The 12,226-nt window shown below is 38.9% G+C and overlaps 1 protein-coding gene across 1 annotated transcript in view; it reads right to left on the bottom strand.

The window, feature by feature from the left end:
- Positions 1-12,226, bottom strand: part of NCOA7 (nuclear receptor coactivator 7) — a 431,441-nt gene that overhangs the window by 386,544 nt on the left and 32,671 nt on the right. The gene's annotated exons all lie outside the window — the stretch shown is intronic.

Below are 12,226 nucleotides of genomic sequence, written 5' to 3' on the forward strand. Positions count from 1 at the left end.
GGCTCCATTGTGAAGACATCCAGCGCGGACCCATCTTCTTCCGACGACGACTTCCCGATGAAAGACGGTTCCTTTAAGGGACGTCATCCAATATGGCGTCCCTCGAATTCCGATTGGCTGATGATAGGATTCTATCAGCCAATCGGAATTAAGGTAGGATCTATCAGCCAATCAGATTGAGCTTGCATTCTATTGGCTGTTCCGATCAGCCAATAGAATGTGAGCTCAATCTGATTGGCTGATCGGATCGGCCAATCGGAATGAACTTGATTCTGATTGGCTGATTCCATCAGCCAATCAGAATTTTCCTACCTTAATTCCAATTGGCTGATAGAATCCTATCAGCCAATCGGAATTCGAGGGACGCCATCTTGGATGACGTCCCTTAAAGGAACATCATTCGTCGGGAAGTCGTCGTCGGAAGAAGATGGGTCCGCGCTGGATGTCTTCACGATGGAGCCGGTCCTCATCGGATGAAGATAGAAGATGCCGCTTGGAAGAAGATGGTTGCCGGTCCGGATCTACTCTTCTTCCCAGATAGGATGAAGACTTTGGACCCTCTTCTGGACTTCTTCAGCCGTCGGATGATGGATGTCTAGCCCCTGCTTGGGTTGGATGAAGATATCGGAGCCAGGACGGATCGGTGTGATACCCGGTGAGGTGAAGACAAGGTAGGAAGATCTTCAGGGGCTTAGTGTTAGGTTTATTTAAGGGGGGTTTGGGTTAGATTAGGGGTATGTGGGTGGTGGGTTGTAATGTTGGGGGGGGTATTGTATGTGTTTTTTTACAGGAAAAAGAGCTGAATTTCTTGGGGCATGCCCCGCAAAGGGCCCTGTTCAGGGCTGGTAAGGTAAAAGAGCTTTGAACTTTTGCAATTTAGAATAGGGTAGGGCATTTTTTATTTTGGGGGGCTTTGTTATTTTATTAGGGGGCTTAGAGTAGGTGTAATTAGTTTAAAATTGTTGTAATATTTTTCTTATGTTTGTAAATATTTTTTTATTTTTTGTAACTTAGTTCTTTTTTATTTTTTGTACTTTAGTTAGTTTATTTAATTGTATTTATTTGTAGATATTGTATTTAATTCATTTATTGATAGTGTAGTGTTAGGTGTAATTGTAGGTATTTTATTTAACCCCTTAATGACCAAGGACGTACGCCACACGTCCTAAAAAAAAATACAGTTAATGACCGAGGACGTGTGGCGTACGTCCTTGGTCTGGAAAGCAGCTGGAAGCGATCCTGCTCGCTTCCAGCTGCTTTCCGGTTATTGCAGTGATGCCTCGATATCGAGGCATCCTGCAATAACCCCCCTTGGCCATCCGATGCAGAGAGAGCCACTCTGTGGCCCTCTCTGCACCGGACATCGGTGGCCAGTATCGTTGGTGGGTGGAAGCAAGTCTGGGAGGCGGGTGGGCGGCCATCGATGTGCCGAGAAGAGTGGAGGGGGGCGGGATCGGGGGCGGGAGCGCGCACGGGAGCGCGCGCGTGCACGGGGGCGGCGGGCGGGCACGTGCACGGGGCGGGAGCGGGAGGGAACCGCTACACTACAGAAAAATAAAGCTGTCAAAAGTAAAAAAATTAAAACTTTTGATAGCTGTAAATTAAAAGCTAAGGGATCTGGAAGGGGTGGGGGGTTAATCTTGGGGGGGGAGCTACAGTACAGAAAAGGGCATTTTTGTTTTAAAAAAGGCACATTTTTTTACTAAACTGGGTATTGGCAGACAGCTGCCAGTACCCAAGATGGCGCCCATTAAGGCAGAGGGGGAGGGTTAGAGAGCTGTTTGGTGGGGGATCAGTGAGGCTGGGGGCTAAGGGGGGATCCTACACAGCAGCATATGTAAATATGCTATAAAAAAACAAAAAAAAAGCCCAAATATAGCTTTTATTTTAGTACTGGCAGAGTTTCTGCCAGTACTTAAGATGACGGGGACAATTGTGGGGTGGGGGAGGGAAGAGAGCTGTTTGGGAGGGATCAGGGGGTCTCATGTTACAGGTGGGAGGCTGAGCTCTACACTAAAGCTAAAATTAACCCTGCAAGCTCCCTACAAGCTACATAATTAACCCCTTCACTGCTAGCCATAATACTTGTGTGAAATGCAGCGGCATTTGGCGGCCTTCTAATTACCAAAAAGCAACGCCAAAGCCATATATGTCTGCTATTTCTGAACAAAGGGGATCCCAGAGAAGCATTTACAACCATTTGTGCCATAAATGCACAAGCTGTTTGTAAATGATTTCAGTGAGAAACCTAAAATTGTGAAAAATGTAACGTTTTTTTTTTAATTTGATCGCATTTGGCGGTGAAATGGTGGCATGAAATAAACCAAAATTGGCCTAGATCAATACTTGGGGTTGTCTACTACACTACACTAAAGCTAAAATTATCCCTTAAAGCTCCCTATATGCTCCATAATTAACCCCTTCACTGCTGGGCATAATACACGTGTAGTGCGCAGTGGCATTTAGCAGCCTTCTAATTACTAAAAAGCAACGCCAAAGCCATATATGTCTGCTATTTCTGAACAAAGGGGATCCCAGGGAAGAATTTACAACCATTTAAGCCATAATTGCACAAGCTGTTTGTAAATAATTTTAGTGCGAAACCAAAAGTTTGTGAAAAAATTTGTAAAAAAGTGAACGATTTTTTGTATTTAATCGCATTTGGCGGTGAAATGGTGGCATTAAATATACCAAAATGGGCCTAGATGAATACTTTGGGATGTCTACTAAAAAAAAAATATATACATGTCAATGGATATTCAGAGATTCCTGAAAGATATTAGTGTTCTAATGTAACTAGCGCTAATTTTGAAAAATAATGGTTTGGAAATAGCAAAGTGCTACTTGTATTTATGGCCCTATAACTTACAAAAAAAGGAAAGAACATGTAAACATTGGGTATTTCTAAACTCAGGACAAAATTTAGAAACTATTTAGCATGGGTGTTTTTTGGTGGTTGTAGATGTGTAACAGATTTTGGCGGTCATAGTTAGAAAAAGTGTGTTTTTTTTCAATTTTTTCCTCATATTTTATAAATTTTTTTATAGTAAATTATAAGATATGATAAAAATAATGGTATCTTTAGAAAGTCCATTTAATGGCGAGAAAAACGGTATATAATATGTGTGAGTACAGTAAATGAGTAAGAAGAAAATTACAGCTAAACACAAACACAGCAAAAATGTAAAAATAGCCTTGGTCCCAAACGGACAGAAAATGGAAAAGTGCTGTGGTCATTAAGGGGTTAATTTATTTATTGATAGTGTAGTGTTAGGTTTAATTGTAACTTAGGTTAGGATTTATTTTACAGGTAAATTTGTAATTATTTTAACTATTTTAGCTATTAAATAGTTCTTAACTATTTAATAGCTATTGTACCTGGTTAAAATAAATACAAAGTTACCTGTAAAATAAATATAAATCCTAAAATAGCTATAATATAATTATAATTTATATTGTAGCTATATTAGGATTTATTTTACAGGTAAGTATTTAGCTTTAAATAGGAATAATTTATTTAATAAGAGTTAATTAATTTCGTTAGATTTAAATTATATTTAACTTAGGGGGGTGTTAGTGTTAGGGTTTGACTTAGCTTTAGGGGTTAATACATTTATTAGACTAGCGGTGAGCTCCAGTCGGCAGATTAGGGGTTAATGTTTGAAGTTAGGTGTCGGCGATGTTAGGGAGGGCAGATTAGGGGTTAATACTATTTATTATAGGGTTAGTGAGGCGGATTAGGGGTTAATAACTTTATTATAATAGCGGTGCGGTCCGCTCGGCAGATTAGGGGTTAATAAGTGTAGGCATGTGGAGGCGACGTTGTGGGGGGCAGATTAGGGGTTAATAAATATAATATAGGGGTCGGCGGTGTTAGGGGCAGCAGATTAGGGGTACATAAGTATAACGTAGGTGGCGGTCGGCAGATTATTGGTTAATTAATGTAGGTAGCTGGCGGCGACGTTGTGGGGGACAGGTTAGGGGTTAATAAATATAATATAGGGGTCGGCGGTGTTAGGGGCAGCAGATTAGGGGTACATAAGTATAACGTAGGTGGCGGTCGGCAGATTAGGGGTTAAAAAAATTTAATCGAGTGGCGGCGATGTGGGGGGACCTCGGTTTAGGGGTGCATAGGTAGTTTATGGGTGTTAGTGTACTTTAGAGCACAGTAGTTAAGAGCTTTATAAACCGGCGTTAGCCCAGAAAGCTCTTAACTACTGACTTTTCTGCGGCTGGAGTTTTGTCGTTAGAATTCTAACGCTCACTTCAGACACAACTCTAAATACCGGAGTTAGAAAGATCCAATTGAAAAGATAGGATACGCAATTGACGTAAGGGGATCTGCGGTATGGAAAAGTCGCGGCTGAAAAGTGAGCGTTAGACCCTTTCCTGACTGACTCCAAATACCGGCGGTAGCCTAAAACCAGCGTTAGGAGCCTCTAACGCTGGTTTTCACGGCTACCGCCAAACTCTAAATCTAGGCCTTAGGGTTTATTTTATAGGTAAGTATTTAGTTTTAAATAGGAATTATTTAGTTAATGATAGTAATTTGTATTTAGATTCATTTAAATAATATTAAAGTTAGGGGTGTTAGGGTTAGACTTAGGTTTAGGGGTTAATATATTTATTTAGTGTTAGTGATGTGGGAGGCCAGAGGTTTAGGGGTTAATAACTTTAGTATAGTGGCGGCGGCGACGTTGGGGGCGGAAGATTAGGGGTTAATAAATTTATGTAGGTGGCGGCAATGTCGAGGGCGGCAGATTACTGGTGTTTAGACTCGGGGTTTATGTTAGGGTGTTAGGTGTAAACATACATTTTCTTTCCCCATAGGAATCAATGGGGCTGCGTTACGGAGCTTTATGCTTTATTGATGTCTATGGGGAAATCGTGCACAAGCACGTAAAACCAGCTCAAAGCAGCGCTGGTATTTGTGTGCGGTATGGAGCTCAATGGAGCTCAACCCTACCATATTGCCTGCTAACGCTGGGTTTTTGCAAACCTGTAATAGCAGCGCTATTAAAGGTGAGCGGTGGAAATAACTTGCAGGTTAGCAGCGAGCCGCTCATAACGCAAAACTCGTAATCTGGCCGAGAGTTTATTATTGGGTTGAAAGTTCAATCTAATAAAATAGAATAGAGCAATTCCATTTGAATTATTTGACTCATAATTTTGGTTAGCTAATTAACTTCCTTATTTTGCTTAGGTATCTGAAGAGTTACAAGGTTAAATAAAATACAACAAATCCACTGTTTTCACAAGCAACACACAAGTCATACATTACATAATAACTAATAAATGAAACAGTTCCATCTACTTTTTTGTCTACTTGTATTTTATGTCCTAATGTATTTGGAAATCCCAAATGTCTGTTTACTACCTACAAAGTATGGAATAATATTATGTATATGTGCAGTGGTGCAACAATCTCAGCATTAAGAGCATGCCAGTCTCTACACAATATTAATCTAGGCCGCACACGTCCAGACTGGTTTTGTGGAAAAACATGTTAGGCATCTGCTGCTACTCATCCAAATAACCTTATTATTCTATTCTATACAATACATTCTGTTGTTAACAAAGGTGAAATGAAGTACATGGGGCATGCCAGAAATTGTAGGGAATTGTTAATGCCGCCTATTGATACCAGTCATGCAATGTGGATACTTTGGCATAAACTCAAAGATATTACTGTAAATGAAAGTAATATGTAAAATTAGTACTACTGAGAAAATACTATGGAAGTCTCTGAGAAAGTCTATAGAAATATATAAATACTTCAGCCATTGTCAAAAGCATATCACACAGTAAATAACTATAAAACTACTTTTATTAAAAAGACACTGAGGTAAACATTGAAATGAACAGTCAAAGCAACTGCAGCTGCTAAAAGACTAAATAGAGATGTGTATCAAGTTAGCAACGGTGCAAATTCATAAACGTGTGCTACCGCTGGCATTGTGAGCAGAAGCAGTGTACGAAAGTGCACGGGGCATACAGATTTACGATACATATGACTTGTGCACTACAAAACAATGACAGATTTTACTAAAAATGTTTAAAAAAAATATTCTATGCAAATATGAGATGCAATGATGTGACTTGACATTTTAAACTAGTATGTTCCTTTAATAAGTAGGGAATATAAATATATGTATCTTATCTCTATTTAATTACAGAAAATCAAGTGCAACTGAAAATAAATATTGTAGTACAAATATCTCACACCCTTCCACTCGGAGTGTACTCTTAGCTTTATGTATGTATAGCTTTAACCCCTTAATGACCGGACCATTTTTCAATTTTCTTACCCTTAATTACAATGGCTATTTTTACATTTCTGCAGTGTTTGCGTTTAGCTGTAATTTTCCTCTTACTCGTTTACTGTACCCACACATATTATATACCATTTTTCTCGTCATTAAATGGACTTTCTAAAGATACCATTATTTTCATCATATCTTATAATTTACTACAATCACCAAAAAACACCCATGCTAAATAGTTTATAAATTTTGTCCTGAATTTAGAAATACTGAATGTTTACATGTTCTTTGCTTTTTTTGCAATTTATGGGGCAATAAATACAAGTAGCACTTTGCTATTTCCAAACCACTTTTTTTCAAAATTAGCGCTAGTTACTTTGGAACCCTGATATCTGTCAGGAATATCTGAATATCCCTTGACATGTATATATTTTGTTTTAGAAGACATCCCAAAGTATTGATCTAGGCCCATTTTGGTATATTTCATGCCACCATTTCACCGCCAAATGCGATAAAAAAAAAAAAAAAGTTCACTTTTTCACAAATTTTGTCACAAACTTTAGGTTTCCCACTGAAATTATTTACAAACAGCTTCTGCAATTATGGCACAAATGGTTGTAAATGCTTCTCTGGGATCCCCTTTTTCAGAAATAACAGACTTATATGGCTTTGTGGTTGCTTTTTGGTAATTAGAAGGCCGCTAAATGCCGCTGCGCACCACACATGTTTTATGCCCAGGAGTGAAGGGGTTAATTAGGGAGCTTGTAGGGAGCTTGTAGGGTTAATTTTAGCTTTAGTGTAGTGTAGTAGACAACCCCAAGTATTGATCTAGGCCCATTTTGGTATATTTTATGCCACCATTTCACCGCCAAATGCGAGCAAATAAAAAAAAAAACTTTATATTTTTCACAATTTTAGGTTTCTCACTGAAATTATTTACAAACAGCTTGTGCAATTATGGCAGAAATTGTTGTAAAAGCTTCTCTGGGATCCCCTTTGTTCAGAAATAGCAGATTTATATGGCTTTGGCGTTGCTTTTTGGTAATTAGAAGGCCGCTAAATGCTGCTGCGCACCACACGTGAATTATGCCCAGCAGTGAAGGGGTTAAATTAGGTAGCTTGTAGGGAGCTTGCAGGGTTAATTTTAGAGATCAGCCTCCCACCTGACACATCCCACCCCCTGATCCCTCCCAAACAGCTCTCTTCCCTCCCCCACCCCACAATTGTTACCGCCATCTTAAGTACTGGCAGAAAGTCTGCCAGTACTAAATAAAAGAGTTTTTTTTTTTTAAATAAAAATTATAAAATATTTTAGTTGTGATGGACCCCTGCCTTAGCACCAACCTCCCTGATCCCCCCCTCCAGCTCTCTAACCCTCTCCCCTACCTAATTACCGCCATCTTGGGTACTGGCAGCTGTCTGCCAGTACCCAGTTTGGCCCCACAAACCAAACTTATTTTAATTGTATTTATAACTTTTATTTGTGTTTAATTATTTCTGTAGTGTAGCAGCCCCCCAACAATACCCCCACCCCCTCCCCCTCACAGATCCTTTTAAATATAAAAAAAAATAAAATAACTTTTTTTCCCCTTACTTTTTCATTGGTGTCAGTGTGGCTAATGTGCGCATGTGCACGTGCACATGCATGCGCGCCCACGTGCATGCGCGCCCACATGCACACGCACACCCGTGCACGCGCGCGCATCGTGCACGCGCGCGCACACGCTCCCTCCTCCCACCGGTCAAAGGCACCATCGGCACCATCACTACCGGTGCAGAGAGGGCCACAGAGTGGCTCTCTTTGCATCGGAGTCTTGTAAAGGGGTATTGCAGGATGCCTCCATATCGAGGCATCACTGCAATACCCTCAGAGCTGCTGGAAGTGATTGTAATCACTTCCAGCACTCTGTTAGACAACTGACGTACCAGGTACGTCCATTGTCATTAACTGCTTGTTAATGCATGACGTACCTGGTAAGTCAGTTGTCATTAAGGGGTTAATATAGAAATATATATTATATATATTTGATACAATATATGTATATATGATGTATATATATATATAAACACACACACATATATATATTTATATATACACACACAATATATATATATATATATATATATATATATATATATATATAATATTACATATTTAATACAGTATAATATTGAAATTTTTAGTATAGGTGGGGATTTAACAAGCAAAAGCAGCTATTTCAAATAAGAAAATAATGGTAAAGAGGGCTATTTATAAATAGTTAATACATTTTAACAGGTAAAATGGATCATTGGGAACACTAAGGGGAGACCATTTTACGATACATTGTCTCTTTAAGGGGAACCCAATTTTACAGTTTGCTGTCCCTTCAGTCTGCTCTCAATGACTTGTTATACCAGTTGCATAGTATAACATGAATTTAAAACTATGGGTCTGACGTAAACTTTTTGAGGTCTTTTTGTAAGCAGTACGTTGCATTGTCTGTGTCTCTCCTTCACATCCAAAATACTGTATAGCTAGATAAACAGCTCTCAAGCTAAAATGTACCTTTCTAAAATTCTATGAGGGATCTTGCAGTACTGACGAGACAGCTTAGATATTCTTGGAGATTTTTAGATCATCAGGCCTTTAGCCTTAAAGGCAGATAACAACCATGTGTCATCATTTAGGGGAGGGCGCTATCAGAGCTGCACTTCAGGCCAATAACAAGGTGACCTAGAAGATTGGCATGTCGGCGGGAATCAGAGGATGCTGGTGACGCTGGTGATGTATAAGCGTGCTGATGTCACCAGGCCCAGATGTACAGGAAGGAGTAGGGAGCTGAATGGGGGACTAAGTACATAAAGTCCTCAATTTCAGCTCCCTTAGGTTGTAGTCACTCCCAAGACTCACAATTAGAAAGACAATCTCTTTTCAAACCATGTGTATATTGGGGAAATAAAGTGTAAATTCTGTATAAAACAAGATTTCTAAATTACTGAAACAGACTTTTTAATTGAAGGGATTACTTTACTAGACTTGTGTGAGGAATTCAATGTCATACACTTCATCTTTTACATAGGAAAATTCTATATAAATATTCTATATAAGAACTGATTGATTGGATTAGCATTGCTAATGTTTGTTAATTTGCCCTACAAGTAGAAAGAAATAAAAATTTGACCCCAGTGTAAAAATATTAAAATAACATAGCCAATAGCAAGAACTTTTTTAAATTTGAATTATCCTTTTCTATTGAATGATTGGAATTTAAATTTAAAAAAGTTCTTGCTACTGGCTGATTCAAATCAGCCTATAGGGATTAACTGATTTAAAATCAGTCAATAGGAATTAAGTGGTACTCCTATATATTGGGGTTCCACACTTCCGGGATTTCAGTGTGTGGCGGGGACCACATGAAGACCAGGGTTCCCCGAAGTGAGTGGAGGCAGCAGATGAAGAGGGCCTAATGTTGGATCAAGAGGAGTACCACTTTTGGGGTTAGTTATGGCTTTTTGGGGTGGGTTTTCTATTTTTAAAAATAGGGCTTTTTATTTTGAATTTCCTAGTTTTATTTTGTTAGTTTTTTTTTGGGGGGGGGGGGGGTGGGAGTTACTTGTAATGTAGATGAGGGGGTTTTGTAAAAAAAAAAATTGTTGCAAAAGAGCTGATCACTTTAGGGCAATTGTAATTGATTTTAGTGTTAGGGTCTAGTTTTTTTTTTTTTGGTGGGTTCTTTATCTTATGGACCATATAGTTTAGTATTAGGTTTAATAGTGGGTTTTGTAATTTGGATACCGTAGTTGTTGATTTTTTGGTAACAGCTTTTTTTTTACATTTTTTTGTAACTTAGTGGGGTTGGTTTAGAAGGGGGTTAGTGTAGTTCTAGTCTGCATTGGGAGGTGGCAGTTTAGGCCTTAATCTCCTAACCACCCCCATACCTGTATGGAGGTTGATTAGGTGATTATTGATGGTTAGAATTAATTAGGCCTTGAGGAGCTCAATTCCAGTCCAGCGCTGAGTTCCAGGAGCCGGCTAGGACGGAAAGGTTTTTCCAGCCTTCCGGCTGTCTGCCACCGGAGTTTTAGCACATCTCTGTGACACATTATTTAAATATTAATGATAACTTTAGCGACATAGCTGCAAAGTTACAATGGGGAGGTTTATTATATATAGTATAGTTTATTATAGTGAGTTATCTTTTGACAGTAAGCAGTTAGCTGATCGTTACAGGGGAGTGTAAGTTAGACATGACGTAAGTGTTGGTGTTATTAGGGACTTAGCTGGGTGTGTAGGTTAGGCGTGATGTAGGTGTAGACGGTCAGGAGGAGTTAGCTGGGCTGTGCAGGAGGAGTGTAGGTTAATTGTGATGTAGATGTAAGTGGTCAGTGGGAAGTAGCGAGGCGGAGCAGGCGGAGTGTAAGCTATATGTGACGCAGTTGCAGACGTTCAGGGGGAGTTAGCGAGCGTGCTAGTGGGAGTAGCCTGCACTTTGCCGCAGACACATCAATATGTTTGAAGCAGCAAAGTGCAGGTTAAGAGGCGGGTCATGGCCATTTTTGTCTTGCTAGCTATCAGCTCCTGAGACTACATTGCCTAAGCTAGCTTAGGTTTTATTTTACAGGTAAGTATTTAGTTTTAAATAGGAATAATTTAGGTATTAATTGTAATATTTATTTGGAATTATTTTAATTATGTTAAAGTTAGTGGGTGTTAGGGTTACGTTAGGGTTAGGTTTAGGGGTTAATAACTTTAGTATAGTGGCGGCGACATTGGGGCAGCAGATTAGGGGTTAATAAATGTAGTTAGGTTGCGGCGATTTTGGGGGAAGCTGTTTAGGGGTTAATAACTGTAATGTAGGTGGCGGCAATGTTGGGGGCAGCAGATAAGGGGTGTTTAGACTCGGGGTTTATGTTAGGGTGTTAGGTTTAAACATATTAAAAAAATTCCCCATAGACATCAATGGGGCTGCGTTACGGAGCTTTTCGCTCCGTGATTGCAGGTGTTAGGCTTTTTTTTAGCCGGCTCTCCCCATTGTTGTCTATGGGGAAATCGTGCACAAGCACGTAACAGCAGCTCAAAGCAGCGCTGGTATTTGTGTGCGGTATGGAGCTCAACGCTGCGATATTGCCCGCAAACGCCGGATTTTTTTAAAACTCATAATACCAGCGGTGAAATACCGCCGAAAATGCTGCAGTCATTAATTTCCCTATAGCGCTCAAAACTCGTAATCTGGCTGTGTATGTGTTATGTCATAAATATTTTCCAAACATATTTACATGTCCCTAAGTCTTTCATATCTCTGTGTTTATTTATACCCATATATGTATATAGTGTAAATATATTATTATTCTGAGGAAGAATAATTGCGAATATAACATGCAATCATGGTATCATAGGTATTTATTTGCAAACAACAAATACCTACACAGGTGTTATAAAATGGCTGGCATATAAGATGACATTTTTGAATGAAATTCAAAAGAAGGAAGAAAAACACTAAAAAATATCATGAGATTAAAGAGGTGATTTTAATTTCTGCTGTATCTGATTCATGACAGTTTAAAGTTAGGTGGACTATCCCTTTGAGCTATCATTTTAAGATTAGATTGAATCAAACATCATTTGATTTTTAAAATCTTTGTCAAAAATATTACAGTGTGTGTCCTAATGTCATCATCAATGTTTAACTTTAATACTAATTTCACATATACATACTTTCAAATCACACTTACAAGTTCTGATGAGTGATTAATGACACAAGTATCAAGCAATTTGAATTGTTAGTGATAGTATAAAATGTATATTTAAATCAGATTGGCTGATGTCATAAATCATGTAATTATGCATTTCCCAATCAAAAGTGGTGGAAAATTTAACTAGTTTGTTGGTTGTTTAGGAGTTTAAGTATTGCGTCCAATTTGGTGTGAAGTATTGCGTCAAATTTGGTGCGAAATGCAGTGGGACTTGTATTACATGCGTT

This window comes from Bombina bombina, chromosome 4 (assembly GCF_027579735.1).
Source record: "Bombina bombina isolate aBomBom1 chromosome 4, aBomBom1.pri, whole genome shotgun sequence".
Taxonomy (NCBI): domain Eukaryota; kingdom Metazoa; phylum Chordata; class Amphibia; order Anura; family Bombinatoridae; genus Bombina; species Bombina bombina.